Here is a 17,498-nt window from a genome sequence, read left to right on the forward strand (position 1 = left end):
CATATTTGCATTTCAAGATCATCTTGATGCCACAGGAAGTCAAAAAAAAAAAAAAAAAAACTTATCCAAGTTATCCCAAACAGCCAAGCCCTTTTTTTTGTCCATATGTCCCATCATATCAGCTCCTTGGTGCCTAGCAACCTATGCAAATGAGCAAGGAGCGTCGATATGGTCAGCGAGTCCAACTGATTGATGATGCAAACCTTCTTCGCTACAGCCTTGTTGGTGACCTCTGACTCCTGCTGCCTCCGGGGGTTAAACTTATTACCCTTTGACTCACGTGACCTCTGCTGTACACACACAAAAAAAAGCGCTACATTGAAGGATGACCACTTCTCAGGCCAGAGCATGTCCAGAGGGGCTGACCATCCCAAACCCAAGAGGGATGTGACCCCGTTGCTACCACGCGCTCTCTGGATAATACTATTAGCAGGTCAATAAATGCTCGTGTGTGTGTGATTCGGGGTGCAGGGGGTGAGGTGGGGGGCATTTTTATTAAGCATGAGTAGAAGAAAGGGACATTTAATTGGGTGGATAATAAACTATGCATTTATTTCGGCTTGGGCTTCTTGCTGGATATAATTCATTTTAGGATAGCAAGAATTGGTAACATTGAAGTCTTACTTCCTTCCTATCTCGTACTGTCGATTTTTTTTTGTACTACAAGTCTAAACTACAAAGCTCAATAAATCAAAATGTTGATTTGATGGTCTGTTCAATGAGGTTTCTAAGTAATAGCAAGGATGGGACAATCAATGGGTGAGGGTGCAAAAATAAATGAAATAGTCAAATCAGTACAGTTGAGGAAAATGGAGTTAACGCTGCTAAAATAGAATAAAAAAAATAATAATAATTTTCAACCCTCCAATACAGAATTTAACGACATGAAACACATGGCGCCCATCCAATTTGTAATCCAAAGGGTGATTGGGTGCTTGCCAACATGGCACGCTCGAGGCCAGCCACTGCATTTCAGCAGTCATCGTCCTGATTCACTCATTCTTTAAACGCATCTGCACAAACAAACTACCGATGACGAAGACAATTACGACTTTGACGAACATCATTTGCAGACACTTTCGCATTCATCACCATCAACTAAACAAGAAATATCGCAGCGTACCCGCAAAGATTATGTACACGAGCCTTGTGGCAGATTCGGAAAGTGCAAGACAAATGCAACAACCAGCCAAAGCACCCTGAAAATGTTCCGTTTTCATACCATATTAAAATCTAGGAACAAAAACAACTGATTACTATGCATTATTGGCATTTGTGGGCTTTTTATAACAGTTCTAGGTTTTTATTCATTTTGAATCAAACGGTGGACCACATTAAAAGATTACGAGGGCCGCTTGTGGCCCACGAGCCCTAGGTTGCCCACCCATGTTCTATAGAAGAGGCTTAAAACAAGCTAAACAGTGAATAGTGAGAAAAGAGCTAGGTTAAAAGAAAGTTTAAAAAAAAAAAAAGCATTGAGGGAAGCCTGCACATACTTATAAAGACACACACACACACGAGGACCACATGCACACTCACAGGTTACGAGAAACACGAGAGGAAATCCCCAACAATGCGGGAGGGGAAACTTTACCGGCGGAAGAAAGTATAAAGGAGGAAAAACGGAGTCGTACCATCTCGAAGCATCCACGAGGAAGCAGAGGAAGAGGCGATGGAGGGTGGGACACCTGCAGACGTCGCTGGCGTGTTCTCTCTCTCTCTCTCTCTCCTCAGTCGATGCTCTGTCTTGGAGCAGAGTGCATGTATGAGCCAGAAGTGAGTGTATGTATGTATGTATGTGTGTCAGGGGAGCAGAGGGGAGGGGATACGACCCCTCCCCGCCTCCTCCTTCTTCTTCATGGGACTGCCTCCTAGACTGGATGGAGGGGTAGGTGGGGCCACTGCAATAAAGCAAACACACACACACACACACACACACACACCACACACACACACACACACACACACACACACACACAACACACACACACACACACACACACACACACACACACATTATGCGCCTTCATTTTCTCATTCTTTCCCGCCTCGTGTTTCCCTCTCAATCCCAAAATGACCCCCCCCCCCTCCCCGTACATTCATATTTACATGCTCTGGTTAATCCCGAGTGCGGGGCGTATGCCGTTTACGGCTGGTGGTGGTCCACGACCTGCTCCACTCTGGCACATCCCATCGTAATTGAGCAGGACGGGACCGGGCGACAGTTGGGGAGATGAGCGACGAAGGAGAAGAGTCGTGCTGGGATGAACAGTAGCAAAGGCTTTGGGTTCTTAGTTCTTTTGGGGGGGCGCACACACACACACACACCACACACACACACACACACACACACACTACCAACATAATGCCCCCCCACCCCCTTCTGTCCAGACATAAATCATTCCCATATACTCGTTACATTCAAAGTATTGATTTTCCCTACCCTACCGCAGCGTTGATTGCAAGGAAACCCTTTCACAACAGTCACAAACAGGAAGTGGAGAAGCAAAACCACGGGTGGGGGGTGGACAACAATGGCGGACTAGCAAGTGCCACATGCACAAGACAAGGTTCTATGGCAGTGGTCTCAAACTCAATTGACCTCGGGGGCCGCTGTGAGCACGTTCTAGCTGATGCGAAATTTTTAAAAAAGTCAATTTTTTTTTTTTTAAGCAACTAAATAAGATAAGCAAGGAAGCTGGTGTAAACAAGTTGTGTGCAAAACTACTCATGAAACTCTCCATGGCAACACGACTAACTTTCGCTCACTGAAAAATGTTTCTCTGCATGCATCAAGCTTGGTCGCCGTCACGCCCCCCCGAGAGCCGCATCCCCGCCGTGATTGGTAGGCTCATCAGATCCACACACAAGGATGTAAAAGTGCAATTCATATAAAACCTCAGAGCCGCACAATCATTTCACTTTCACAGTAAAGCGGGGGCCACAAAATATCTCGGGGGCCGCAAATAGCCCGTGGGCCACGAGTTTGACACCACAGTTCTATGGTTTTCTGCAAACATGCAGTTGACCCCCGGAATGGTCGCCAATCAATTGCAGGGCACATACAGACAAACAACCGTTGACTTTCACGGCGAAGTACAAGCTCCATTATTCAATTAACGGGTATAGTTTTTTTTGAATGAGGGAGAAAGCCGGAGTACCCAAAGACGGTCAGAATTCTGCAGGGAAGCAGGGCTCGTCTTCACATCAATGTAAAAACACAAAACACAAATTTGGGTCCACTGAGGAAGATGTGGGTTTTTCCTCCTTTACGTAAACACAAGTCAGCTCTATTCGCATGTTTGTGCGCGCAGTTATGCACTTAATACAAATTGGTGATCGAAACCAAAAATAAGATAATAACCACACTTACAAATATCTCATAGGAATGCTGTTAAATTAGCAATATCTACACAGTTAAAGTAACATTTCCTGTATCATGGTCTTATTCCGGAAGACAAATCACACCTTTTATGGTCACGCTATTTGCTAACTTAGCGATCGATAGATGGTAATTTACACGGATAAACATCACATAAAACGATCCGGTCCAAAAGGTAATAGCTAACCCAAACAGGGCATTTACAGTACACTTGTGTCACTACTAACCGTTATTGATACACACAGCTGGAAAGAGAGAAAAAAAACAAGTATACTCTTCAAACAATCAATAATCCGCCTACTAAGCCGCACTCAATGCTTCCAGCCACATTGATGTCACTGCCCATGCACAAGGAACGTGACCTGGACAACTCAAATGAGAAATACACAAGGTTTGGAGAAATGTACCCCAAAAAAATTATTAAATGATTAAGACACCTAAATTATGGAAATGAAGATAGAGCATATTTTCCCTAAAAATGAATGACTTTGGGGCCTTTTCTACAGGCTGTGTGTGTATTGCTGGGATGTAGACAAGATAAACAAAACATTTAGTGAAGGAATATTTTTTGGGGGGAGGGGGTTCACAGATAGGGGGCAATCAAGGCAACATACTGAAGCAGACGTTAGAAGAGTGTCAAAAACCTGAAACTGAGCAACACCACAAAATTATAGCCTAAGACTATTTGCGACATACTGTGCATAAATCAAATCTGTTGTTAAGAGTCCACTAGTGGGCTATAATCCACAATGTCCTTCCATTTCTTAAGAACACCCCAAAGCCAAACACTTAGCAAGAACCCCCAAAAAAGTGTAATTGTTGAAAAAAAAAAAAAAAATGCAAACTGTGCTCCAATCCTCCTAGGCTGTTAAAAAAAAAAAAAAAAGTCAGACTTGGTTGAGTTTAAGCAGCACAGTTTTTTTTTTTTTTTTTTTTTTAAATGTGCGCGCGTTTTGCCTTGTATTTGGAAATACTCAAAAGTCGAATCACTCGGATCTCAAGCCGCCACTTGACTTCGCTAACTGGAAAGCAGATTTGGCACAAGAAATTCAGAGACGAAATGAAAAATGTATCATATCGGATTTTAATTTCATTCCTTGTGTGTTGTTACACACTTGGCCATTAAAAGCTGATTCAGATTTACCTCTGACATACATTTTTAATAATGTCAGAGATTTGGGGAACACTATATTTCAACAGAGCCGATACCAGAGATGTGGACAAAAAAATAAATAAATAACAAGCCCCCCCCCCAAAAAAAATGGTGGCCACTGTCCGAAGATTGAAAGTGACCATCAGGAGGAGCGACCGCTGCGGTTGCCATGACAGCACAGCTGAGGACACTTTGCCCTCTGACCTCACGGACCGCTACGTGTGCTCCCAAGCGCTGACCAAATCAGGGGTCAATTAAAGCCAAGGTTGGCAGGGGTCAGATTTTAACGACCTCCCCCCTCTCTCCGGTTACGCGGCCGGATTGTATCAAAGTGTCCAAGAAGCGTCATTCATCCTAATCAGAGTGCTGCACCTTGCGCAAAATAAGGCTCCGCACTCCCTCTGTGGGACATATGCAAGATGCATGGGGGGGGGGGGAAATCAACGTACACATTTACATACCTGAAATATAAAGATCACTCGAATGAAGGACACAATGAAGCACCACGATAGAGCTCGTGCATGTGACGTCACCATTTTCACGGCGCCATATTGGCGGGGAAAAAGAGCTGCTCGACAGTGTGTGTGTGTGTGGGGGGGGGGGGGGGGGAGACGTTGAACCGGAGCAGAATATTCAAAATTCCCAAGTATTTAGAATGCCAATAATTCTCAGAACAGAATCGTCTCCAATGTACACGGAAGCATGTTGCGGCCACAGGTTAAACTTCGGTTAACCTCTCCCTGACACTTTTTTTTTTCTTTAATATGCATTGTTCTCAAATGAGTCCAATGTGTATTTAAAAAAGAAAATAAACAGTCACAATCATGTTTACGTAGATTAACGTGTGGCTGCAACACGCTTCCATGTACGGGGACTGAAGACTATCCCAGCGGTTTACTTTCTTTAAATACGCATTGGACTTATTTGAGAACAATGCATATTTTTAAAAAAATACATCTGTCACGAAGAGGTTTACTGAAGTTTCACGTGTGGCCGCAACACACTTCGTGTATGGAGGAGCCGACTCACTTTTTTTCCCCCAATTATAGTTAATCAATGCGAGTTTGTGTAAAACCAGGGGTCATCTATTTAAATATTGGTATTTGTATTGAAAAAAATATGAGTGCCTCCAACACTATTTGGGATTTATTCTTGATTGAGAACAGATCCAGCAACGAATTATTTGTATGCGTCCAGACTTTTCTAGGCTTTCAAAGTATTCCGTGTAAATCTCGACGACCTACTCACCAGATCCATGTGTAGATGCAGTTGTCCAAGACAAGCGGAAGCGGGTTAACAGTGCATTTTTTTTTTTTTTTTTTAATCAGCAAAAACACCAACTTCAGTATTAAATTTGGGTCCTCTATGCAGAGTTTATCTAATTTTTCCACGTAGCTTTGTTTATTATCATCTTCTAAATGTTTAACGGTATCGGACAAAACTCTGGGCGTCGTGCTATAAGACGCATTTTCGTGCAGTCTCCAACCGACTTAGCATTGAACAATACTTTGTTAGACCGTCAATATGGGCAGTCACGTGACTTCGGTGACGTAGGTGCACGACCTTTATGTCATGGTTGATCGTTCCTGCCCTCTCATAGCAATAGACTGTTTACAGTTAGCTAGCATTCCGCGACCTGACTTTAGTGAAACCAAAATTATATGGCTTTGATTGAACAAATTTGTGGTATAAATATACAGCGCTCAACACTTTTCTGTCATGTCATTTTTACAGCAAACTTACCCAGAAAGTTCAAATTGGGAGGTGACCACTCTACCGCGGGAGCCACTTGAAAATGTTGATTACCGAGATTGACTGGCGACCGATACCAGCTCGTGAAGTAGGCTGGAATCGGCCCTAGCTCAGCCGTGACACTAATGAAGACAAGCGCTATAGAAAACGGACGGATGGAAGTTGATTCCTATTTGGAAGTGTTCATAAGTCCCAGCACCCTGACTGAAGCTGCAGTTCCGGCTGAAGAAAAACGGGCTCTATCGCAGGATGCTACCACCATCACACTTCACTGTGGTGTGGCGCTCTTCTGGTGATGTAGTGGACTGTTTGGATGCCATAAAAAACAAATATATCATCAGGTGTTCCAAAAGCACGTGGGACAATGCGTTATGGTCTGATGATCCCAAGGTTGACGTTTTTGGACTCTGTTTCGAATAGCACGTTTGACGCAAAAGGTGCTCACTTCTACATCCACCATAGTGCTGCCTTCCTGACAACTTGGGAATTGGAAAAATTTCTACCTCCGATTAGGGAAAACTGCATTAGCACCAAATGCAGTCCAGTCAATACATGTGAAGTCCATATTCTCCGATTGCCGATATCGTTTATACTAACTAGGGCACAGGTGTCAAACTCAAGGCCCGGGGGCCAAATCTGGCATCCAGGGTTTTATGTGGTCCGTGAAGGCAAATTATGAGTACCAACTTCCATCAATCCATCCATTTTCTTTGCTGCTTATCCTCACAAGGGTCGAGGGGAGTGCTGGAGCCTATTCCAGTTGTCAACGGGCAGGAGGCGGGGTACACCCTTAACTTGTTTCCAGCCAATCGCAGGGCACATAGAGACAAACAGCCGTACTCACAATCTCATCTAGGGGCAATTTAGAGTGTCCAATTAATGTTGCATGTTTTGGGGATGTGGAAGGAAACCGGAGTGCCCGGAGGAAACCCACACAGGCACAGGGAGAACATGCAAACTCCACACAGGCGTCGCCCGGGATTGAACCCGGGACCCCAGAACTGCGAGAGGCCAACACTTACCAGCTGATCCACTGTGCCACCTATAAACTTCCATGTTTTTAAAAAAAAAACAAAAATGTACTAAAGTTTCAAATCTGTCATGTCATAAATGATAACACTGAGATATTGCAAGCAATATTCTGTGTCCATCGGCAATAGTTCAAAAACCCATTACCCTTGATTTGTGATGACAAAAACCAGCTCATAAATTTCATCTGTAAATATGATGAGGTGAAAGATTTTCATGCTTTCACATTCATAAAGGCCCTCTGCGGGAAACTAACTACAATGTTGTCCGTGACACAAATGAGTTCGACGTCCCTGAACTTGGGGATGAATCGCTTGAATTATTATTATAATTTTTTTTTTTTTAACACACAAATGTAAAAAATGACAAAATAAAAGTAGTCTTCCAAATAACAGTAAAAGCATCCAACTCTACAATGATTTGCTAGACCGGCAATATGGCCAGTCACGAGTTCGATAGGAATTCTTAGGCAGTACATAGAAATCTCATACCAACAAACTTCAGTTAAGCACAAATAGTATTGAATGAATCCATAAAAAAAAAATAATAATTCTCAGGTGCAATGAAACATTGTTGCAACGCAAATTTTTGAGTATACAATATTCTCCCAGAATATCGCTGTTTATGGTTTGCATCATTATTATTTTTCAACCAATCTTGCTGTAATGCCCTCGCATTGTGGGAAAGGAGAGCCACAGTGATGCATTTTTATTGGGAAAGCCGCAAAACATAAACGCAATGAGCACAATCGTGCAAAAAGCGGCTGCCGTCCGCAACTCACGCCCAGACGCTGACTCGCCAACGTCGCACTCCTCCCTTTCAGACCCCACCTCTTAAAGGCAGACACTACAATCTTAATAATATTTTGCACACCTTTTAGGCTGTTATGCTTACATACATTTACAGAGTTTAAGTGTATTTTCATACACTAAAATGCATTTTAAGTTTGTTTGCAGGATTTTGCAGGGGAACAACTGTATAAATGTCTTCACCCGATGCATCTTGGTCTTGAATATATCCCCCACGATAAAGGAGGGTACAATTATTCAATAAACGTTAAGAGGGGATTTAATGCGGGGGGCTTGTAAGAATTAAAATAGGGAGGAGTGTAATTCCAGTTGAGCTTTTCTGTAAAAATGAAACCCATTTAGCGAGAAACATGAACAGGAGAGACTATTTGCTTTAATCGGGGATGTAAAATTACTCGCCAAGGACGCTCAGGCATTAAGTTTGATAACGCTTAAAAAAAAAAAAAAAAAAACTACTGGATTGCGCCGATAGTAACCAAACTCAGGGGGGGAAAGTCCTACAATGGCGGCAGCAAGATGGGGGCTGATGTTTAAGAAAAAGGATGACACCGTCTTGGGCGTCGAGAAACTAGGTTGGGATGGAAGGGGGCAAAGACAGATGAAGGGGCGGAGGGAGCGATCAGAGGGGTGCCAGACACAAAGAGGCCAGGCTGTGGCCGGTGGCACGCGATGGGCAGATTAAGCAGCGTTTCCTCCCCTAACTGAAGCATTAGGACACCTGACTGAGTCCCGCCAATGGCAGCCAGCCAAGGATTTATATGCGTGTGTTTGAGAAGGGGCAGGAGGGGAGAACTGGGGTTCGCCTTTCAGCACTCCTCAACAACACAAAGAGGGGTGGGGCGGGGAAACAAGGGGTAGCTTGGAGTGGAGTGGATATGCTGGGGGGGGGGGGGGATTTGGGGAGATTGGGGGGTAGGGGGTGGCCAAGCCTTACCCCTCACCATCTGTTACCCAGGCTAAGTGCGGACAGGGCCGGATGACCAATACACACACACACACACACACACACACCTGTTAGTGTGTCACTGGGTGAGTCCGCGTCACGGCAGATGGGCCGGGCACCATCGTGGCACCCACAGACAGCACGCATTAAAAGTGAGTATCCCCCCCCCACACCCCATCACCCACATATCCCAACCTCTGCCAACTGATGCCAGCCAATTCTTTATGTTTTGCCTGTGCTTGATTAAGACGTCTGTGATTAGACATTACGAGGAGCAGGGGAGGGGCGGCCGGATCATCCGTAAGGCTTTTACTGTAAACAAACACGGACCACTTTTGCCCTAATGCCACTTAGCAGTGCTAACCCTAATATTTTCATAAACTAGACCACCTTTCTTGCATTCTTTCAGATCTGGATAACTACCATTATAAAACAAACAAAAATAGATTTTTTTTTATTTTATAAATGGAGAGATGGATTAGGTTCTTTGTATGTGTGTAGATTAATAAAAAAAAAGAAAAACAAAATGGCTTTTTTTAAAATGTTGATAATTCATTTAAAAACCAATCATCATATGTACTTTTATTTATAGCTGTACTAACAATTTAATAAAATTAAAAATACATTAATAAATACAAAAAAATACTTAATTTTTTTATTTACAAAAAAAATATTTAATGAGTATGTTTAGATATCCGTAGATATCGTTCACCAGTTAAGAGATACTATCACAGCATCCTGGCAGCATCTTAGTGTAATTTTTTTTTTTTTTTTATTGCTTTTAACAAAACAGTGGGAAAAGGTCCCAGCATTGTGGAATACCTTTCCACACGTACTCTGAAACCAACTCCAAATTGCTAGCGTGTCCCCTCCATTTGAGACAGCACATACAGTGGGGAGAAAAAAAAGCCAGCTATTCAAAGTAGTGTGAAAGGGGATCATGAGACATCTTTTCAGGGAGAGTACTTTTTATGTACAGTGAACCGCTGCTCTGCCGTAATGCAAACATATAATTGACACCCCAAAAAGGTTCATAGAGTGGTTGCTTGAGTTATGAGCTTGTCAAGGTGCGAGCTGTCCCTTGGTCGATTTTTTTTATTTGAGTTGTAAGCAAAAGTTTGAGTTATGGTGGAAGCGAACTGCATGAAAAGCAGACGATTATTACGTCTTCAAAAGGGGATCAACACCCAGTGAAATTTTACTTGAAAACTAAAAACATTTATCCCGTGTAAAATCATACAACTGCCTTACAAACACTCGCTAGCTCAACACTAACACGCGCATGGACATCACAGTAGTTGTAACCCTTTGAGCAATGGATATTTGGACCAAATTGTGTAACAGCACATGAAGAGAGAAAATATTCAAAAGTCATTCTTTATGCTCTCCAATAAATTACTACTTTTAGGCTACTGGAGTTTAGTTGCGACAGTATTCGTGTTACCACCAAGTCTAAGTGAATATGTCTGTGTAACTGCACCCTGCCGGACAGATTAATGGCATTGGCATTCATTTCAATGGGGATAGTCATTTTGAGATGCGGGGGTTTTGACTTACAAGCACAATCACAAAAAACGCACTGTCGGTTTTTGAGAAGATTAAAGGCTTTTAGGTGCGCCTTATAGTGGGGTACGGTATATTATTATGCAGGGCTTGAGCCCAAGCACAAAAACAGCAAACCAGTCAATTTTCTTTAGCAATTAAAAAGGTACACAAAAGGGGGGAAAAAGGTGAATTTGTGTATGCTGAACACCAAATATGGGGAGACTGAATTTAGTTACGCTGTACTGTGGGGTCCTTGGTTGCCTTTTTTTTTGTTTTGAAATCACTAATCTAGACCAAAAACACTTCTAGGCCATAGATATTAAACTGAGGATTCCCCTTTTGTGCGATGTAACTACATATTCTTACAAATCGCTTGTAATCTGGCACCACTGAATGCAATTACATTTGTGATAAGCATCAAGTGGGAGGTAGGCTACAGCAGTGTTCCCCAACCACCAGTTTCTTTGTATTTTAATATACAATAACTGCAGCTCTAAGGGCGATTAGCTTCTTCCCTGACAATCCTATTGTGATTCAATTTAAAAAAACAAACAAAAAAAAAAAAAGTATGTCACTTGATGTGTTTCTCCAACTCTACTCTTGCTTATAATTGCCCAGTTTTGTCAGGTTTGGCGACACTGCTTAGTGGGCGGTGGGACGACAATGAGCACAAGTTGAGAGAAGCAAGCTAATCTTAAGAGAATTGTTCCATGGCAGCTCCAAACACTGTGTGACAGTACAGTCTCCGCTAGGATGATGGGACAAGTGTATCAAAAAGCGGCGAGGCTGGCCATGATGTACGGATTAGAGACGGTGGCACTGAAGAAACAACAGGAAGCGGAACTGGAGGTAGCAGAAATGAAGATGTTGAGGTTCTCGCTTGCTGGAAACAGGTTGGATAGGATTAGAAATGAGCTCATTAGAAGGACAGCCAAAGTTGGACGTTTTGGAGACTTCGATGGTTTGGACATGTCTAGAGGTGAGAGAATTGAATATGTTGGTAGAAGGGTGCTGAAGATGGAGCTGTCAAGGAAGAGAGGAAGACCAAAGAAAAGGTTGATAGATGTTGTGAGGGAAGACATGAAGACTGTGGGTGTTAGAGAGGAAGATGCACGAGATAGGCTTAGATGGAAAAAGATGACACGCTGTGGCGACCTCTAACGGGACAAGCCGAAGGGAAAAGAACACGCAGCTCCAAACACAGTTTAAAGGTCACCCTCCAAAACACAATTTTACTAATCAGGGATGAAGAGGGAAGAAAAAATAAGAGAAAATGTTGCTTTCCAGTTTCCAGCATTTCCTCTCACTTCTATCAACTTTACACATTTTTTCCCCTAGATCTGGCAAATTAGTATTTATGTAACGATCAGTTTTACTTTTCCAATCAAGTACTTCTGCAACCGCTTCATCATTGGAGGTTTAACTGTATTTGCTTTTACAGCAAGTGGCTGGATATCTATTTTTTGTTGGGGTTTTTTTCCCCCCTATAAAGAGGTCATAGGAGCAGACAGTCCGGCCTTGCTGAGCAGTAATCTTAAAATACCAGTAATCCTCCACACACAGCACCCTTCTGGATAGCGAGGCGTAGCAGTGCTGGTCTAGCGTCGCGAGGTGCGGCCCGGTCTCAGTTTAGCGGCCATGCGTCTGTCCGGGCTTGACACGCAAGCCGAGCCTTACAGCTGCCAGGACTCACACTGGGAGATGAAGCGCGGCAAAGCTGTCCCTGGTCACTCACTGAGAATAATTGCCATTTTTTTTTTGGGCGTCCCATACAATGTAGACTGAGTGCAGGTCACTGAACTCATTCAAGCGGCATGTCAGAACAAGTGGCTCCAATGAGTGGCTGCTTAATGAACATAAAATTTTGTTTACGTTAATGAGCACTATTTTTCCCCCGACCAGACAAGAACACCCACATCTGTGATGACTTTGCTGAAGTAACAACAAGGGCGCACCTGCCCTGAAAGAGCACACAAGAACATTCCCAGGAGATTTTTCCAACAATGCAATTGCACTAAAACTCTTGTAATTACATTGTAATAATAAAAACGTGAACGAGCTAGGACAGTACAGTGAACCTTCACCTGCTCTTTTTTTTCCTGTAGAAGTAAAACTGATCTGCTGGGGGGGGGGGGATGCTTTGCGCTTGACGGCTAACGGCAGCGTGATGGAAGATTCCAGAAGGAGTCAGAAAGGAGGGAAAGCCTTCTTGTGGACTTGACGGCAGGAAAAGCAGTGGTAAACATCTCAAAGTGGTACAGAGAAGGTCTGGATAGGCTAATGACAGCTGCTCAACATAAGCGACTGGAAGTAGTCAAGAAAACATATTGCAATATATGGATTTACTATACATCACTCTATACATCAGTCCAATGTAATAGCGTGTCCAGTGGCAAAGTAGTTCCTGATAAGTGTTGAAGTGGGGAAATATATGCCAATGCACCCCCACATTTTAATGTACTAAATCATCCTTATGCCATTTTTCTTTTAAACGTTAATGACAAAATTAATATGTACTTTAATTCAGATTTAAATGATCAAGATCCTGTATTGTTTATTGCCACCATTGGTTCATCAAAATTGTATGCATTTTTTTTTTATTTTGCTTATTGATAATTAACATTCAACACAAAATAAAACTAACAATTTATAAACATTTACATATTTCATATTTTTACACATTTAAAAATAATGTGATTACCTATGCAACTATAATTATATAAATGTAATTGATAAAAATCAATAAAATGGAAGAGCATTCATTAAAAAAAAAAAATCCCCATTCACATTAAATGGATAGATTTATCGTTGAAATATTTGACATCTACTTTTAAAAATGTATCAAAGTGGTTAATTAAAGACTACAGTAGACCCCTACTTGTTGTGGGCGATAGCGATCCCGACCACGGAGGGGAAAATTCTCAAGTGACAGTCCCTTATAATTGCAATTAAATAAAAAGCAAATAAGCAGGGGATCAGATTAAAAAAATAATAAAAAATGAGACTGTAAAAAACAGGAAAGGTTGCAAAAAAAACAAAAGGGATGAATTTGTAAATGCTGAATTGCAAATATGCATGGGTACACCATAATTACAAATAAACTAGTAAGATGATTTTGCATTTAATTTCAACACTATTACACATTTTATGTCACAATTAAATGAGAATGAAGCTTTTATTGAAGAACTGGTTTGTAAATTATAATACAATTTAAAAGACAATTATTACTTCATTAAAATAATTTACACACACACTTAAAATTAACCAGCCCATCTTAAATTTCAAATGTGGGCATTGAGCACATATGTTCACCCGCTCCCGGTTGAAACCATCACAGGCGATCAAAGTTTTATTTTGCCATTATTTGAAAATCGGGGGAAGTGGCGTCAGGTTTTGCTCGCTCACCCCGACAAATAGTGAGGGGTTCACTGCACCGTACAGTCGAGGTAAAAAAAAAAAAAAAAAAAAAAGGTGAAAACCTGCCTTGTGCGGAGCGGTGGGCGCACAATGTTGTGCGGACACATTCATCCCGCAGACCGGTGGACGGCCCAACTGCAGAACCAGGAAATACTTCAAGCCTGACACCACCTGCGGGGGAAGAACTGACTTTTAAAATCTTATGCTAGTGGTCGGAAGATATGATGTGCAAATACTTTGTTACGGCACTTGCATACATTTTTAGTCTCTGCTACCTGAATGCTAACATACAGATGGGAAAGTGCAATGGCACACAGTTAATTACGATCTGTGGCAGTGTTACTACCCTTTGACCAGTGGACATTTGAACAAAAAAGGTGAAGCAACACATAAACATAAAATTCTCCAAATCATACTGTGGTGCCTTGATAATTTTTTTCTGCCCCCGTGTGTACTCTTAAAACATGCATCTCAAATCATCTTTTCCTATTGAAATCAATGTTACTGTCATTAATCTGTTCCAAAAGGCAGTGTCATATTTACCGATTCATATGTGCAGACGTGATTTGACTGAATGAAAAAAAAAAAGACTGAAAAATAGCGAGCATGATAACCAATTTTAACGTGCAAGTTTTATAAATAGTATTGTGAATGAAATATATCTAGTACATCTATAAATAAATGCTATTCTGTTTTCAAAATGTACACAATATGATCTTTCACTGTTTAGGTGCATACATTTACCCCAAAAAATTTCAAATACAAATTCAGCTTGCTACTAAATTGAATTCAGATTTGCATCACGGCTTGCAAGCGTGCTTTCATAGCATGTATACCGTATCCATTCAAAAACGTTTTCATTTCTTGTTTTTGTAAATGATGGAAACATGTATTTGATGAGAATTATTAACGTCAAGTAAATAATACAGACATTATTACAAGTAATTGTTTCTGAACTCTCAGCGTCTGCAACTGGTTATTGGCCTTGGGTTGAGATCCGAATGTACCAGCTATGGAAAAGTTTGTTTTCGTTGCTTCCAGTTGTTTGACGTGTTTTTGTCGTTTCGCGTGAACTTCCGATGCGTTGAAATGTCTTGATCCATAATCAATAGTATCCTGACCCCATGTGCACAATGCTTTACCGTGTCGATCGATTTTGCGAACGAAGTCGCTTCACAGAGTGCCAACTTCCTTCCTGACAACTGTATCGATTTCTCGTCCCATCGGAACTTATTTCTGACATATCAATTTCTTTCACTCAAGAGGCGTCTTTCCTCTTGACCACCTCCATCATGTACACTTGAAAGTGGCCCCATGAACCGCCTCGTATACAACAAGCGTTTTCATTGGTCAGCAGGAACACATTCGACCAATCAACTGACACATACCTAATCTTCCACCTCGCTTCCAAAAATCGAACAAGTGTGGATTCTGGCACGGGTTACGCTCAAAATATTGCAGAAATATGGAGAATTTTTTTTTTTTTAATGAATGCAATTGAAAAAGACGGAATTCCACCAATAAACGGGAAAATCACGTCTGTATCTGTGCATGGGACAAACCCAGCAACAAGGCTAGCTGACGGTTGTGGTCTTTCCTATCATTTTGCAGCAAGCCGTATTCTACTTAAAATTAAAGTGGGATTCATAACATCTCAAATCATATCTCATTTCATCAACACATCAGTTTGACATTTTCAAAAAGAATAAATGAATGTGAGTGCAGTGTTGTTTTATTGTCAACCATTGACCAACACGGATGCTAATTAGCTTTAGCATTAAGCGTGATGACTGAAAGCTTTTTTATTTTTTTTAAAGATGATACGTTGTGTCGACCCCTCACAGGACAAGCCGAAAGGAAAAGAAGAAATAGAAGACGGCAAGTGTAATTCTGGTTTAAGTTTAGTTTTCAGCAAAACAATAAAATAACCGTGAGTCAGCTCATGAGTGTGCACACTGGATGGATCAGTATATATATATATATATATATATATATATATATATATATATATATATATATATAGACACATGTACACACACATACATACATAGAAAGATATACACTTTGAGACATTTAGTTCTTGAAGTGTTCCGTGTGTAAAGTGCCTTAAAAAAATTGAATTGGCATAAGCACATATAAATAAAACACACTTTATTCAAATCTAAATTAGAATGTCATTTTTACTTCCACAAGGTTAGCAAAACTATGGGAACTTACTGTTGAGTAAATAATTTTCATGGAATATTCCTTCTCTTAGAACACCACTACGCATATTAATAAAACTGGGATTTATGTGTGTATTTTTTCCATTATTCCAACTTCTTTGTATGTAATTTGTCTATTAAAACCTACCGATACTTTTGTAACTGTATTCAAAATGTATAATTTGAGTTGAATTCTTGAAACTTTTACCAGTCTTTTGTCACACATATTTGTATAAAATACTCAAGTAGACTTACAGACAGCAGTAATTTTCCAACCTCTGCTTGATGACATCCCTTTTGACCTGGTTGAATCCGACCATGGCGAAGCGAGCCGCCGCCAGTACCCGGTGAGGGTGGCCGGTGATGGCGGCTCGGCGGCCGGTCGACGCTTTCCCATGCGGAGGCACGAACCCGAGCGACCAACACGCCCAGACGAACATGTCGAACCAACCAGGCGTGGGTTCATTAGAAGTTCGGTTTCGAGGAGTTAGAAGACTTGTAACCAAGTCGTTGAACTCACCTGTTTGCTATCTGCTCATTTTTCTGGAACGGAAATGTCGTCGTTGCTAAGCAACAGCGGTTGTTCCCATGCTGCCGTCAAGGTGGACGTGGATGGAGTAAAAGTCCGGGCGAGGCGACGATTGGTTAGCAAACTTTTTGTACCAAGTAACAACTCAAATAATATTTCACACGATTATAGTTTTGTTGGAGTTCTAAAGAGCAAGCAAAAAAGGAGAAGGACTTTTTTTGTGAGCTTATTTAAAGGACTTTATATATAAAGTACTCTGAAAGAGTAAGCCCTTATTCCAGTTTTCAAATTTTATACAAAAAAAAAAAAAGTGCTACAAGTACCACAATCACAACCAAGATTAAAACACGGTAACATTGTCGTCCTACGTGTTCAATAACAAAATCAAAAAACAAAAACAAAAAACGAACGAAGCAGATGTTTTGTTCCCCAAAAGTACATTTAATTGTGTAACTTGTTGTAACTTTCCACACAGTTTAAATATTAATGCTGCATTTTGCAGGGGGGTTGTTCCTCGGTAGTCGGGGTACACTCCGGATCAGGTGTTCCACCTAACTACCACGGGTGTCATCCACTTATGTGTATTATTCTCAGCCTTTGCAACATCATGCAAAATGAATAGTAACACTGCTTGATTATCAGAAAAGAAAAAAAAATACATACTTAAAATACAAAGTGTCTGAAAAACATTATATAGAAATGTATTGTACTGTAATATGTTAAATACAACTGAAC

At 41.3% G+C, this 17,498-nt stretch overlaps 1 long non-coding RNA gene across 1 annotated transcript in view; it reads right to left on the minus strand.

The window, feature by feature from the left end:
* The window catches only part of LOC133509735 (uncharacterized), a 36,340-nt gene extending 19,515 nt beyond the window's left edge, over positions 1–16,825 (minus strand). Inside the window, exons 1-3 of the long non-coding RNA XR_009797435.1 lie at positions 16,490–16,825; positions 14,093–14,201; positions 1,635–1,742 (exon numbers count right to left, since the gene is read on the minus strand). This is a non-coding gene — a long non-coding RNA (uncharacterized LOC133509735). The remainder of the gene's footprint in view (positions 1–1,634; positions 1,743–14,092; positions 14,202–16,489) is intronic.
* Between the last annotated feature and the right edge of the window lie 673 nt (positions 16,826–17,498).

The sequence above is a fragment of the Syngnathoides biaculeatus genome, chromosome 12 (assembly GCF_019802595.1).
Source record: "Syngnathoides biaculeatus isolate LvHL_M chromosome 12, ASM1980259v1, whole genome shotgun sequence".
Classification (NCBI taxonomy): domain Eukaryota; kingdom Metazoa; phylum Chordata; class Actinopteri; order Syngnathiformes; family Syngnathidae; genus Syngnathoides; species Syngnathoides biaculeatus.